Consider the following 15318-nt stretch of genomic DNA (forward strand, 5'->3'; position numbering starts at 1 on the left):
TGCACTGATTGACAAAACAGGGAAAACTTATCCCCATTGCTGCAGTGGACATGCTCAACCTCCAAACCATTATTTCTCTAAGAGACTGCAGAGCTTTGCGCTTGTCTTTTTCCAGTAGAGAATGAATGGATGGGGGTCGGGCTTCCAATCTGCCTCTCAACTTTGTAACAGGGATATGAGTGCCACATTGGGGATAAAAAAAAATTGGTGTGGGTCCCATCAGTTGGACACTCACCAACCAGTAAGTTATCACATATCCTGTTGATACACAACTATCCTGCTTCACGCTTATCCTGTTGATGTCCACTTGTTACCTACTTCACGCTTATCCTGTTGATGTCCACTTGTTACCTACTTCACGCTTATCCTGTTGATGTCCACTTGTTACCTACTTCTCGCCTATTCTGTTGATGTCCACTTGTTACCTGCTTCCCGCCTATCCTGTTGATGTCCACTTGTTACCTGCTTCCCGCCTATCCTGTTGCTGTCCACTTGTTATTTGATACACGCCTATCCTGTTGATGTCCACTTGTTACCTGCTTCCCGCCTATCCTGTTGATGACCACTTGTCACCTGCTTCACGCCTATCCTGTTGATGTCCACTTGTTACCTGCTTCCCACCTATCCTGTTGATGTCCACTTGTTACCTGCTTCCCGCCTATCCTGTTGATGTCCACTTGTTACCTGCTTCCCACCTATCCTGTTGATGTCTACTTGTTACCTGCTTCCCGCCTATCCTGTTGATGTCCACTTGTCACGTGCTTCGTGCCTATCCTGTTGATGTCCACTTGTCACGTGCTTCGTGCCTATCCTGTTGATGTCCACTTGTCACGTGCTTCGTGCCTATCCTGTTGATGTCCACTTGTTACCTGCTTCCCGCCTATCCTGTTGATGTCCACTTGTTACCTGCTTCCCACCTATCCTGTTGATGTCTACTTGTTACCTGCTTCCCGCCTATCCTGTTGATGTCCACTTGTCACATGCTTCGTGCCTATCCTGTTGATGTCCACTTGTCACGTGCTTCGTGCCTATCCTGTTGATGTCCACTTGTTACCTGCTTCCCACCTATCCTGTTGATATCCACTTGTCACGTGCTTCGTGCCTATCCTGTTGATGTCCACTTGTTACCTGCTTCCCGCCTATCCTGTTGATGTCCACTTGTTACCTGCTTCCCGCCTATCCTGTTGATGACCACTTGTCACCTGCTTCCCGCCTATCCTGTTGATGACCACTTGTTACCTGCTTCCCGCCTATCCTGTTGATGTCCACTTGTCACGTGCTTCGTGCCTATCCAGTTGATGTCCACTTGTTACCTGCTTCCCGCCTATCCTGTTGATGTCCACTTGTCACCTGCTTCCCGCCTATCCTGTTGATGACCACTTGTCACCTGCTTCCCGCCTATCCTGTTGATGACCACTTGTCACCTGCTTCACGCCTATCCTGTTGATGTCCACTTGTCACGTGCTTCGTGCCTATCCTGTTGATGTCCACTTGTCACCTGCTTCACGCCTATCCTGTTGATGTCCACTTATTACCTGCTTCCCGCCTATCCCGTTGATGTCCACTTGTTTTCGCTGGACAGTACCTTTTTAATATTTCACAACTGATATCCTAGATAATTGACCTTTGTTAATGAAGAGCCAATCAGTTGACAAATTGGCTGAATGCTCGTTTTTAGGCTGATGGCATCATTGGCAGCAGGACGTCTTCCCACGGGAATAGGGAATGTGCTGCCGACTATATCCGCATTGTTTCAGACTGATCATACTGTTATGTCCCTAAATTGTTTTTTTCAGTGCGTCTGAACAAGGCCATGAGAATCTACTTGTTATTGGCAGAAATCGGCTGGTGTAAATGGGCTTTAGTGTTGTCCGTTGACATGACTGCATTCATCTTGCTCCTCGTCTCTGCATTGATCTCCATGATCAGTGTAATGAATGGGATAGATATGAGGATGGGACGGTGATTTACGCCAAAGATGTGTCTATATGGGAGACCGATCATCACAGCAGAGCTCAGGAAGTCTGCAAGGTGCAGATCTAGTTTTGCCGGAACAGTGACTGTGGATCGGGTTGCAGAGGAATTCAGTGATATCACTTGTATAATGCAATGGACATCGCATTTCAGATAGGTGACTGTTCCGGAATCCGATTGATTTACTTGCAAATGGTCCCTTGAAAAGTGCTTAACATTCTTCAGAAGTTTTAGATCCTGTCTGGTCAGTGTGGTAGCAAAAACAAATGAAATATTATCTGCTCATTTTTATGTGATGAGAGAAGCATCTGACACAGAGCATTCCCCGCCTGGGGATCTACAGAATAAAGCACGGCCTCCCAAATAGTAATTACACCAAGAAATTCCCTGATTTGTCTTCTCGGAGGAATTTCCAAATTGTTATGCACTTACATTAGGGTGCCTTCACATGTGATGGCAAAAAAATGACAGTAAAAGTGCATGATGTATCAAATTGTAACTTGCACTTACTCAATAGATGAAGTTTCAGACTATGCAGGTTTCCTGTGGGTTCTATGAGGGTGTGATTTTCTCCATTCATATCAATGAGAGATAACTGCAAATAAATCACATGATAAAGGCATCTGTGTATAAACGCAAGGTTAGAATTCATTAATGCATTCACATTAAATATTATTCTTTGCATTCTTCAAGGCATGAACCTTAAACAAAGCAATGTGATAAAGCGACAATAAATGTGCGCACCCTTAAAGGAATAGTCCCAGAATTGATTCTTAGAATGAGGCTCTAGATACTTGTCGGGGACCCATCTTGAATGGAGACAAGGTGCACATGCTCGACCCCCATTGCATTCATTGCCTATGGGACTGCAAGAGAAAGTGGAGTACAGCGCTCAGCTATTTCTGGCAGTCCCATAGGCAATGAATTGAGCGGAGGTTGAGCATGTGCACCTTGTCTCCATTCTCAGTTTCCAAAGCTCCGTTCTGGGGTTTGGGGGGGTCAGTAGCGATAGAGGATAATTTTGAATTCTGGGAATATCTCTTTAACCTCTCCTTCCGATGTTCTTCTTTTCTACTGCACTATCTATATTACTATATTTCTGAGAGCTTATATTTAAACCAAGATCAAGAACAATAAATCGCTACAGTGCAAGAAAATGGAGGAAAACAATCAGAATAGAATACAGTATAGAAAATGGGATGGATGGATGGATAAATAGAAGGATGGATGGATAAATAGAAGATGGATGGATAAATAGATGGATGGATTAATAAAAGGATAGATGGATGTATGGATTAATAAAAGGATAGATGGATGGATGGATAAATAGAAGGATGGATGGATAAATAGATAGATGGATAAATAGAAGGATGGATGGATTAATAAAAGGATAAATGGATGGATAAATAGATGGATGGATAAATAGATGGGTAAATAGATGGATGGATAAATAGAAGGATGAATGGATGGATGGATAAATGGTTGGATGGATGGATAAATAGATGAATGGATAGATAAATAGAAGGATGGATGGATAAATAGATGGATGGATGGATGGATGGATAAATAGGATGGATGGATGGATGGATGGATAAATAGGATGGATGGATGGATGGATGGATAAATAGAAGGATGGATGGATAAATAGAAGGATAGAAGGATGGATAAATAGAAGGATGGATGGATGGATAAATAGAAGGATGGATGGATGGATAAATAGAAGGATAGAAGGATGGATGGATAAATAGAAGGATGGATGGATAGATAAATAGAAGGATGGATGGATAGATAAATCGAAGGATAGATAGATGGATAGATAAATAGGATAGATAGATAAATAGGATAGATAGATGGATAGATAGATAGGCAGACGGATTTTAAATATCCTATCTATCCATCTATCCATCCATCTATCTATCTATCTAAGATGGAAACAAATAAACATATACCCTGCTGTGAAAAATAAGTAAAAAACAACAGTGCATATAAATAGCATATGATACTTACGGTAGTACACACTGTTTTTGATACAAAAAAGTATAACGCCATCCCAAAGGAACAAATTGTACCTCAATTGGAGTTGCCCCTATTAAATTATGAAAATTAGGGACTATGCCGATTGAGGTACACCTTGTTGCTTTGGGATGGCTTTAATGCAACATACTCATGTCTTTGGTTTTTTCATTTTTTTTGTGCTATGTACAAACAGGGACAAAATCCCCCTCTTTGAGCTGGATATTTCAGTTATGTAGCTTCATATGGCGGGATGTCTGTGCAGTCAGACCCTGGTCCTTCTCTTCCCCCATCTATATGGACGTCATTTGACGCAAGGTGACATATTAATATGTGAAAATTAGGGACCCTTCTGATAGGGGGACACAATGTCGAGGTGGGAAGTACCCTATGTTATTTATATGCACTATTGCTTCTTACTTTTTACAGCAAGGTATATGTTTATTTTGCGTCTAAATCAGGTTTTGTCTGTTAAATGCCACAGTGTGAACATGCCTCTATGGGATGCATGTATAGCCAATTTTACTCTGGCTCATATCTTTGGTTTTTCTTAGACAGAAAGATAAATAGATAGAAAAACAAAAGAACTGATCAGCACTTTTAAACAGATTAAGCAAGTGTGAACAGGTGCAAGCTGGTTTGACTGCATAATATACAAATAAGAGGATACAGCAGCCTCTGTGAAAGCCAAGATATAAAGTATAGACTTTAAATATACTATATAAAATTTAAGATACTTAGCACATAAATTGGCCAATTCATGAGAGCCCATCAGCCGCGGCAAAATGACAATCCTTGACGGGACCCTAACCTAATATCATGCCTCTCCCGAGCTAAATGTCCACAAATATATGGGCAGGTAGGATCCAGCAACAAGCAAAAATGAGCCTTAGGCTGATGAGAAGAGGATGTCACAGACCTCCGGTGGTTAATACAAAAACTAAAAAACTGACTAGTACCTCCAAACAGAATATTTGGAGTGCTCAGATATAAGAGATCTGTGACTAGTCCAGCTTCACAGAAGAGCAAATCTTCTTTATTAAGTGTGCATCAGGGGTGGACATACCAATGGTGCAACCTTTGCAGGGGTCCAAAAGTTTGGGGAGCCCATTTCTACCTCCAAAGCAGGTGCAATTTTGCATTTTCATGAGTTCTTGCGCTGCAGAGGGCCTTTATATTGTTCTTGCACAGAGGTCCTTTTTTGTCAGTGTCCACCAGTGGTGTACATACAAACGGTTTCTACTCATTTCTATACAATAAGGTAAAGAGTTGCACACTAGTCACAATGTATAGGGGAAATAATGAAAAGAAGAACTGTTATGTCAATACTAGAGTGAAAAATACAATGGACTATCTGAAAAATTGAAAAAACTTGAAAATGGAATGTGCATAACTGCTATGAATAATAGGAATGCGAGATGTTTAGCCATTTTATTGATCAATGCAAAAGAGCCCCAAAACCACTCCAAGGTAATCTCTATTTCTATTTTTGGTGTCCCTAACTTATGTGTAACCTCACCTGCAGTTAAAAACCTTGCTCTGTATGGGAAGCAAAGAACCAAGCTATATATGTGAAATGAAACACATGGCTATGGGTGGGGCAGGGTTCTCAGAGAGAAAGTACATACTAAATAAGGAAGGAACGTCTGGAACTCCAATGGTGTGAACAAGGTGCAAAACTCATTTCTGTTGCTAAGAACACCCTTAATCATGATTTCGTGAAACTGGATTACCCATGTTCTTCTTTGCTTTGTGTTGTCCAGGTGGATACACTGTGTCCATGCTCTGGATCACATTGCTTAGTCGCCTGACCTGGATTGTCTCCGCCATTACAAAGTTGTGGATTTTGTGGCAAACCATTGTTGAACAGAACTCTCTTAAATGCAGGCTTGTTTAGCTACACAAATAATGTATTAATCTGATTTATGAATTGCAGCTTTTTAAAAAGTTGCAAGCTCACTCCAGTAGGGGCGTCGTAAAAAGTGGAACAATGTTTCCAGACAGGAGTGTAAAATTAAGGATGTGCCAAAAGTATCAAACATCGTGCAACCACAAGGAAATGTTACTTTTAAAAGTTCCCCAATAGTGTCTCCCCCTCTTGTCCTTGTATATCTTGTCCGCAGTGCTTAGACTTGGTGCTGAATAAACCACAGGGATTCGGTGTATATTAATTTTGCCTCCACAGTCCTCTTTAATAATGAGATATAAATGATGTGATTCTTTTTCTGCAGCCGCCATGAATTTTATAACGGACCTCACCAAAATTGGACTCATCCTGTGCGGAGTGTCGCTCTTTTCCGGGTATGAAGGAAAACCTGTGACGTGAGTATTCTGCAGTTTCCTTAAAATCGTTGCATCAGTTTAATAATCATAATAGAATATTTGCACCAGGCGTGACACAAGTCACTACTAGGGATGACCGAATACTTCAAATATTCGGCTTCGCGAATTTCCGACGAATATTTGATGCGCAATGGGAAGCCCGAATAGTTCCGAATAGTTGTTATTCGGGTTTCCCATAGACTTACATTGCGCATCGAATATTCGCGAATAGTCGAATAGCGGCGACATATTCGGCAAATATTTGCGAAGCCGAATATTTGAGGTATTCGATCATCCTTAGTCACTACTTTTTCCTGAAGAATATATTATATCCACACCCTACTATTTGCTACAATGTTTACATATTATTCTTAGAGATATTGTGCTGTTTTTTTCCTCCTGAAAATATATGAATAAATTACACCGTGTGCAGAATTATTAGGCAAGTTGTATTTTAGAGGATTTTTTTTTATTATTGATCAACAACTATGTTCTCAATCAACCCAAAAGACTCAAAAATATCAAAGCTTATTATTTTTGGAAGTTGGAGTGGGGTTTTTTAGATCTGGCTATCTTAGGAGGATATCTGTTTGTGCAGGTAACTATTACTGTGCAGAATTATTAGGCAACTTAATAAAAACCAAATATATTCCCATCTCGCTTGTTTATTTTCGCCAGGTAAACCAATATAACTGCACAAAACTTAGAAATAAACATTTCTGACATGCAAAAACAAAACCTCAAAAAATTAGTGACCAATATAGCCACCTTTCTTTCTGATGACACTCAGCAGCCGACCATCCATAGATTCTGTCATTGCTTGATCTGTTTACGATCAACATTGCGTGCAGCAGCCACCGCAGCCTCCAGACACTGCTCCGAGAGGTGGACTGTTTTGTCTCCCTGTAGATCTTACATTTAATGGGGGACCACAGCTTCTCTATGGGGTTCAGATCAGGTGAACAAGGGGGCCATGTCATTATTTTTTCATCTTTTAGACCTTTATTGGCCAGCCACGCTGTGGAGTAGTTGGATGCATGTAATGGAGCATTGTCCTGCATGAAAATCATGTTTTATTTGAACGATACCAACTTCTTCCTGTAGCACTGCTTGGAGAAGTTGTCTTCCAGAAACTGGCAGTAGGTCTGAGAGTTCAGCGTCACTCCATCCTCATCCTGAAAAGATCCCACAAGTTGATCTTTGATGATCCCAGCCCATACCAGTCCCCACCTCCACCTTGCTGGCGTCTGAGTCGGAGTGGAGCTCTCTGCCCTTTACTGATCCAGCCTCTGGCCCATCAAGAGTCACTCTCATTTCATCAGTCCATAAAACCTTTGAAAAATCAGTCTTCAGATATTTCTTGGCCCAGTCTTGACATTTTATCTTATGTGTCTTGGTCAGAGGTGGTGGTTTTCAGCCTTCCTTACCTTGGCCATGTCCCTGAGTATGGCACACCTTGTGCTTTTTGATACTCCAGTAACGTTGCAGCTCTGAAATATGGCCAAACTGGTGGCAAATGGCATCTTGGCAGCTTCACGCTTGATTTTCCTCAATTCATGGGTAGTTATTTTGTGCCTTTTTTACCCAACACGCTTCTTGCGACCCTGTTGGCTATTTGCCATGAAACGCTTGATTGTTCGGGGATCACGCTTCAAACGTTTGGCAATTTCAAGACTGCTGCATCCCTCTGCAAGACATCTCACAAGTTTGGACTTTTCAGAGCCCGTCAAATCTCTCTTCTGACCCATTTTTCCAAAGGAAAGGAAGTTGCCTAATAATTAAGCACCCCTTATATAGGGTGTTGATGTCATTACACCGCACCCCTCCTCATTACAGAGATGCCATCACCTGACTTACTTAATTGGTAGTTGGCTCTCAGCCTATACAGCTTGGAGTAGGACGACATGTATAAAAAGCATCATGTGATCAAATACTCATTTGCCTAATAAGTCTGCACACAGTGTAATTGCTGGGTATTACCATGTTTTCACAGCCATTGACATTAACCCTCCACAATCTGGAATGATTAGACTGTGTAGGGTCACAATTAGAGATCGGCGGACTCACAGATAACCGGGACCGGTGGGTCTCTGCTAATTTTGTTTTAAAAAATCCAGTTCGGGTCCGGAATCCGGTACCCATATAAGTCTATGGGAACCATAATCCGGGAATTAAAAATCTTGGCAAAAGGGATGGGGGAATAGGAACACAAACGGTGTACTCACCAAAGTTCCGTGTCATAGCGGGCCGCTGCTTCCGGGTCACGCATTCACTTCCGGAGCTGCGTGCATCTAGATCGTGCACTAAAAATAGAGTTAGATACTAGAATACACGGGCTCCTTCCAGGTATGATGTAATTTGTCACATGATAGGGGCGCGTTCAAAATGTAGCCCGGTTTAGAATAAACATTCTTTTTCTAAGTCTACGTGGGCATGGAGTTGTTTATAATAGAAGCAGTGGTCTGGGGTTAAGACCTTTAGATGGGGGGATGTTTCCTCCTCTGCTCATCCTGAGCTCTCCAGTTTCATGAATCAGGAGGCACAGAATGAACTGCGCCCGTGATGTTTCCTCCTCTGCTCATCCTGAGCCCTCCTGATTCATGAACCTACAGCGTGCTGTAGGGGTTACCAAACAGATTTCAGTGTCTCTTATCAAAGGCCATGGTGTTGTTTCCCTGCAATGTTTGTTTTAGCTTCAAGATATTATCATTGCAGGAGTAGGTCAGTTAGAGGGCAGCTTTCTGTTTATAGACATTGTGAACAGAGAGCCTGTGTGGGAGGGGGCAGGTTTCTCAGCTCAGCTACATTTGCTAAATCTTAAAACTCTGATTGTAGCAGAACCGCGGCACCCAGTAAACTAAGTGAGGCGTCGTTGGATTCAGGATCTCTTTGCCTGCACTATGCTGCTCTCAGATGAGGTAGCCAAAACCTGCTGACAGATTCCCTTTAAGACTCCAATGCAAATCTGAAGCTGGCCACAAGAAAAAGATCTGTGTTGTCACAATGTATCCCTCACGGAGAATTCTACGTTGAAACATTAAAACAAACCCTCAGCTGTAGAGTGTTATGGTTTTCATCCACTTAGTGACGACCAATGCTGCAGTTCTAGATGGCAGTTTATTGGATCGATTTCTATATCCAGTACTGCCATTTTCATGGAGTGATGGTCCCTCATGCGGTGGCAGAAATTAATGGCCATCTCTCAATTTAAAGGAAAACTGTCACCAGGTTTTTGCCTCCTAATCTGAGAGCAGCATAATGTAGGGGCAGCGATCCTGATTCCAGTAATGTGTCATTTACTGGGCTGCTTAGTGTAGTTTTGATAAAAGCACTGTTTAATCAGCAGGAGATTATCATCACAGGACTACTTGGCATTCTGCAGGTAGTCCAGCATATTCATGAGCTTTAGTATAACTCTTAGATCTGCAGCAGAGAAAATATGGGTAAATTGCTGCTCCGAAAAACAAACGAACCCTGATTTTTATGCATTTATTCCAGGAGGCGAGCGGTTAGTGAGATGCAGCTTATGCACAATTATGGAGATTTCAGGCACACGTTGCAGAGGCAGGAGTGGCTGCAGCTGAAGTTACAAAACCTGTATCCAGCATCTGTCAGCACCACCCAAGAAGCCACAGCCAAGGTGGCTGAAAGCAAACCCCAGAAACCTCACAAGAAAGACAAATCTGTGGACAACCGGACCAAGCAGCCCGTACACCAGAACCAGAGAACAAGCGGGAAGAAGTCTCACCGGCACGGCACCAAACCCAACATCGAAAACTACCTAAAGCCCGATCTTCAGTGATATCCCCTCAACAAAGAGAATAGTAAAGACCAAATCTCATACCTCTATCATATTGTTTATATATTTGCCAATATTTGAAACCCAAATCTCGTGGTATTTGTAATACGTCCCCCTATTCTGCCCGTCAATGCCGCAAAAACTGACGGAAATGCTTCATTTAATGCAAAATGTATAACCTCTGCCCCTTCGCGGTCACAGCACAGTGCATTGCAGTGCAAGTGTGGGCTTGCGAGTTCATTTAGTTTGTATTTTCCTGCATTCCTTGTAGTCTGAACTAGGACAAACACATTTGGTCAAAGTACAACTATCGTCTTTACTGAGCTCTGATTGGTTGGTCCGGGCCACATCACCAATTATTCAGTTTTCATAAATGATCCACTAACGTCTTGTCGCCCTGACATTTACACATTATAATTCCATGTGTCGGATCTAGTAGTAGACTAGCCATAGGTGATCAACACTAGGCTGGCCTGAGTTATTTTATAGCATATGTCCATACTTTAACTGTTTAACACTATTTTACAGTTTAGGATTCAGATATAATTTGCATTGAATCACTGTGTACATATCTGCACTCACTATTCTGCTGGTGGAGTCACTGTGTACATACATTACATTACTGATCCTGTACTGATCCTGAGTTACATCCTGTATTACACTCCAGAGCTGCACTCACTATTCTGCTGGTGGAGTCACTGTGTACATACATTACTGATCCTGTACTGATCCTGAGTTACATCCTGTATTACACTCCAGAGCTGCACTCACTATTCTGCTGGTGCAGTCACTGTGTACATACATTACATTACTTATCCTGTACTGATCCTGAGTTACATCCTGTATTACACTCCAGAGCTGCACTCACTATTCTGCTGGTGGAGTCACTGTGTACATACATTACTGATCCTGTACTGATCCTGAGTTACATCCTGTATTACACTCCAGAGCTGCACTCACTATTCTGCTGGTGCAGTCACTGTGTACATACATTACATTACTTATCCTGTACTGATCCTGAGTTACCTCCTGTATTACACTCCAGAGCTGCACTCACTATTCTGCTGGTGCAGTCACTGTGTACATACATTACATTACTGATCCTGTACTGATCCTGAATTACATCCTGTATTACACTCCAGAGCTGCACTCACTATTCTGCTGGTGCAGTCACTGTGTACATACATTACATTACTTATCCTGTACTGATCCTGAGTTACATCCTGTATTACACTCCAGAGCTGCACTCACTATTCTGCTGGTGCAGTCACTGTGTACATACATTACATTACTGATCCTGTACTGATCCTGAGTTACATCCTGTATTACACTCCAGAGCTGCACTCACTATTCTGCTGGTGCAGTCACTGTGTACATACATTACATTACTTATCCTGTACTGATCCTGAGTTACCTCCTGTATTACACTCCAGAGCTGCACTCACTATTCTGCTGGTGCAGTCACTGTGTACATACATTACATTACTTATCCTGTACTGATCCTGAGTTACATCCTGTATTACACTCCAGAGCTGCACTCACTATTCTGCTGGTGCAGTCGCTGTGTACTTACATTACATTACTTATCCTGTACTGATCCTGAGTTACATCCTATATTATACTCCAGAGCTGCACTCACTATTCTGCTGGTGGAGTCACTGTGTACATACATTACATTACTGATCCTGAACTGATCCTGGGTTACATAATGTATTATACTCCAGAGCTGCACTCACTATTCTGCTGCTGCAGTCACTGTGTACATACATTACATTACTGATCCTCTACTGATCCTGAGTTACATCCTGTATTATACTCCAGAGCTGCACTCACTATTCTGCGGGTGCAGTCACTGTGTACATACATTACATTACTGATCCTGTACTGATGCTGAGTTACATAATGTATTATACTCCAGAGCTGCACTCACTATTCTGCTGGTGCAGTCACTGTGTACATACATTACTGATCCTGAGTTACATCCTGCATTATACCCCAGAGCTGCACTCACTATTCTGCTGGTGCAGTCACTGTGTACATACATTACATTACTGATCCTGAACTGATCCTGAGTTACATAATGTATTATACTCCAGAGCTGCACTCACTATTCTGTGGGTGCAGTCACTGTGTTCATACATTACATTACTGATCCTGAGTTACATTATGTATTATACTCCAGAGCTGCACTCACTATTCTGCTGGTGCAGTCAGTGTGTACACATATTACATTTCTTATCCTGAATTCCATCCTGTATTATACTCCAGAGCTGCACTCACTATTCTGCTGCTGCAGTCACTGTGTACATACATTACATTACTTATCCTGTACTGATCCTGAATTACCTCCTGTATTATACTGCAGAGCTGCACTCACAATTCTGCTGGTGCAGTCACTGTGTACATACATTACATTACTTATCCTGTACTGATCCTGAATTACCCCCAGTATTATACTCCAGAGCTGCGCTCACTATTCTGCTGGTGAAGTCACTGTGTGCATACGTTACATTACTTATCCTGAGTTACCTTCTGTATTATACTCCAGAGCTGCACTCACTATTCTGCTGGTGCAGTCACTGTGTACATACATTACATTACTTATCCTGTACTGATCCTGAATTACCCCCAATATTATACTCCAGAGCTGCGCTCACTATTCTGCTAGTGCAGTCACTGTGTACATACATTACTTATCCTGAGTTACATCATGTAGTATACTCCAGAGCTGCACTCACTATTCTGCTGTTGCAATCACTGTGTATATACAGTACATTACATTACTTATCCTGTACTGATCCTGAATTACATCCTGTATTATACTCCAGAGCTGCACTCACTATTCTGCTGGTGCAGTCACTGTGTACATACATTACATTACTTATCCTGTACTTATCCTGAGTTACATCCTATATTATACTCCAGAGCTGCGCTCACTATTCTGCTAGTGCAGTCACTGTGTACATACATTACATTACTTATCCTGAGTTACATCATGTAGTATACTCCAGAGCTGCACTCACTATTCTGCTGGTGCAGTTACTATGTACATACATTACATTACTTATCCTGAGTTACATCATGTAAAATACTCCAGAGCTGCACTCACTATTCTGCTGTTGCAATCACTGTGTATATACAGTGCATTACATTAGTTATCCTGTACTGATCCTGAGTTACATCCTGTATTATACTCCAGAGCTGCACTCACTATTCTGCTGGTGCAGTCACTGTGTACATACATTACTTATCCTGAGTTACATCATGTAGTATACTCCAGAGCTGCGCTCACTATTCTGCTGGTGCAGTTACTATGTACATACATTACATTACTTATCCTGAGTTACATCATGTAAAATACTCCAGAGCTGCACTCACTATTCTGCTGTTGCAATCACTGTGTATATACAGTGCATTACATTAGTTATCCTGTACTGATCCTGAGTTACATCCTGTATTATACTCCAGAGCTGCACTCACTATTCTGCTGGTGCAGTCACTGTGTACACACGTGACTTCCTTTGCACCTTACTAATCTATTACTGAATGTTATCTCTATATACACAGTGCATTGGTGTTCAGGTGTTGATATAGTAGAATATGGTTCACTTACTCGGATGAAAGCTCTTGCAGAGACATTTCCTGAGGTTCTTTCATTTCATAATGGGTATACGTGGGCGATATACAACACTTCTTGTGACATTTACTTAGTAGGATGTTTTCCTTTGAAGTTTCCTTGTATTTTATAATCTCCTGTAACCCTTCTATTTGTATAAGATTTACATTCCTTTAGACGTAGTGGGTTTTTAGTGTGTGCACCAGCGTCTCGGGCTATTCTAGTCACTTGTGTCATCACATTTTTGGTGTTGAGTCATCTTCATTTCCACTGAAACAAGACAAAATGTATTTTTTTTTGTGGTCATTTATTTTTTATGTAAAAAGCACTTTAATTGTATTTATTTTTTATAATGTAAAGTTCTGGGCATAACTTATTATTTCATATTTTTCTATTCTGTAATTAATAAAATAGATATTTGTATGGGAAACAAGTTACCTGTGTAATAATTGCCGTGTGTATCTAATATTTGATTCACCGGAGCGACAGGAATCCGGTACATTACACCGAGCTGTTGATTAAAGGGGTTATCCGGCTTCTTTTGACTTTTTTTTTTTATTTCCCTATTGGGCTACATTGGGGCAGGTAAGTAGATAGAGAGCACTTACCTGCCCTGCTGTCAGCCCCTCTCCCCTGGCTCAGAGCGGTCATGTGACCGCTCCTGCCGCAATTTTGCTGCTTCCGGTCATTTCATGTCAACATGGGCAGGGCCATGTTGACATGCAAATGTGGAACAGCATGGCGCCTCCCTGCTGGGCTGTACAGTGTGTGAGTCCCCGCCCCCTTCCCTGCACGCTCCCACACATTCCCCCGCACCCCATACTCTCCCGCAACCTCCCCCTGCACTGCTGTGGGGGTCCGTGACCTGGGGGCGGGGCCTGGCGGCGGCTGCCGTGGTGTCAGCTCCAGCACCGGGCCCCCTGCTCAGGATCGCACATTCAAATGTACCGGCATCACAGATCACAGATGCCGGTACATTTGAAAGTGCTGATGAGAAGCAGCGCAGCGCAGCTTCTCATCACTGTCCCTCCGGCTGTCTGTGCTCTCTTCAGCACAGCGGTGACGTCACTACTGTGCTGATATGGCCAGAGCACAGACAGCGCGCGAACGTGCAGGAGTGGCGAGGACAGGTGAGTATGTACTCCCTACATGCATTCCCGATGGGGATGGGGATGGGGGGGGTGGGGGTGTGCGGTGTGTGCGTGTGCGGTGCAGAGCCATATGTGTGCGTGTGCGGTGCAGAGCCATATGTGTGCATGTGCGGTGCAGAGCCATATGTGTGTGTGTGCGGTGCAGAGCCATATGTGTGCGTGTGCGGTGCAGAGCCATATGTGTGCGTGTGCGGTACAGAGCCATATGTGTGCGTGTGCGGTGCAGAGCCATATGTGTGCGTGTGCGGTGCAGAGCCATATGTGTGCGTGTGCGGTGCAGAGCCATATGTGTGCGTGTGCGGTACAGAGCCATATGTGTGCGTGTGCGGTACAGAGCCATATGTGTGCGTGTGCGGTGCAGAGCCATATGTGTGCGTGTGCGGTGCAGAGCCTGATGTGGGGCTGTTATTTGCAATGCTGTAGTGATGAGAGGTCAGTGCTGG

At 42.8% G+C, this 15318-nt stretch overlaps 1 protein-coding gene across 2 annotated transcripts in view; it reads right to left on the reverse strand.

Annotated features, from left to right (window-relative positions):
* The window catches only part of DHCR7 (7-dehydrocholesterol reductase), a 150871-nt gene extending 136882 nt beyond the window's left edge, over nt 1-13989 (reverse strand). For both annotated transcript variants that reach the window (XM_075326630.1, XM_075326631.1), the window contains exons 1-2: nt 13722-13989; nt 2485-2569 (exon numbers count right to left, since the gene is read on the reverse strand). The gene's annotated coding sequence lies outside the window, so the exon portion shown is untranslated. The remainder of the gene's footprint in view (nt 1-2484; nt 2570-13721) is intronic.
* Between the last annotated feature and the right edge of the window lie 1329 nt (nt 13990-15318).

This window comes from Anomaloglossus baeobatrachus, chromosome 10, assembly GCF_048569485.1.
Source record: "Anomaloglossus baeobatrachus isolate aAnoBae1 chromosome 10, aAnoBae1.hap1, whole genome shotgun sequence".
Taxonomy (NCBI): domain Eukaryota; kingdom Metazoa; phylum Chordata; class Amphibia; order Anura; family Aromobatidae; genus Anomaloglossus; species Anomaloglossus baeobatrachus.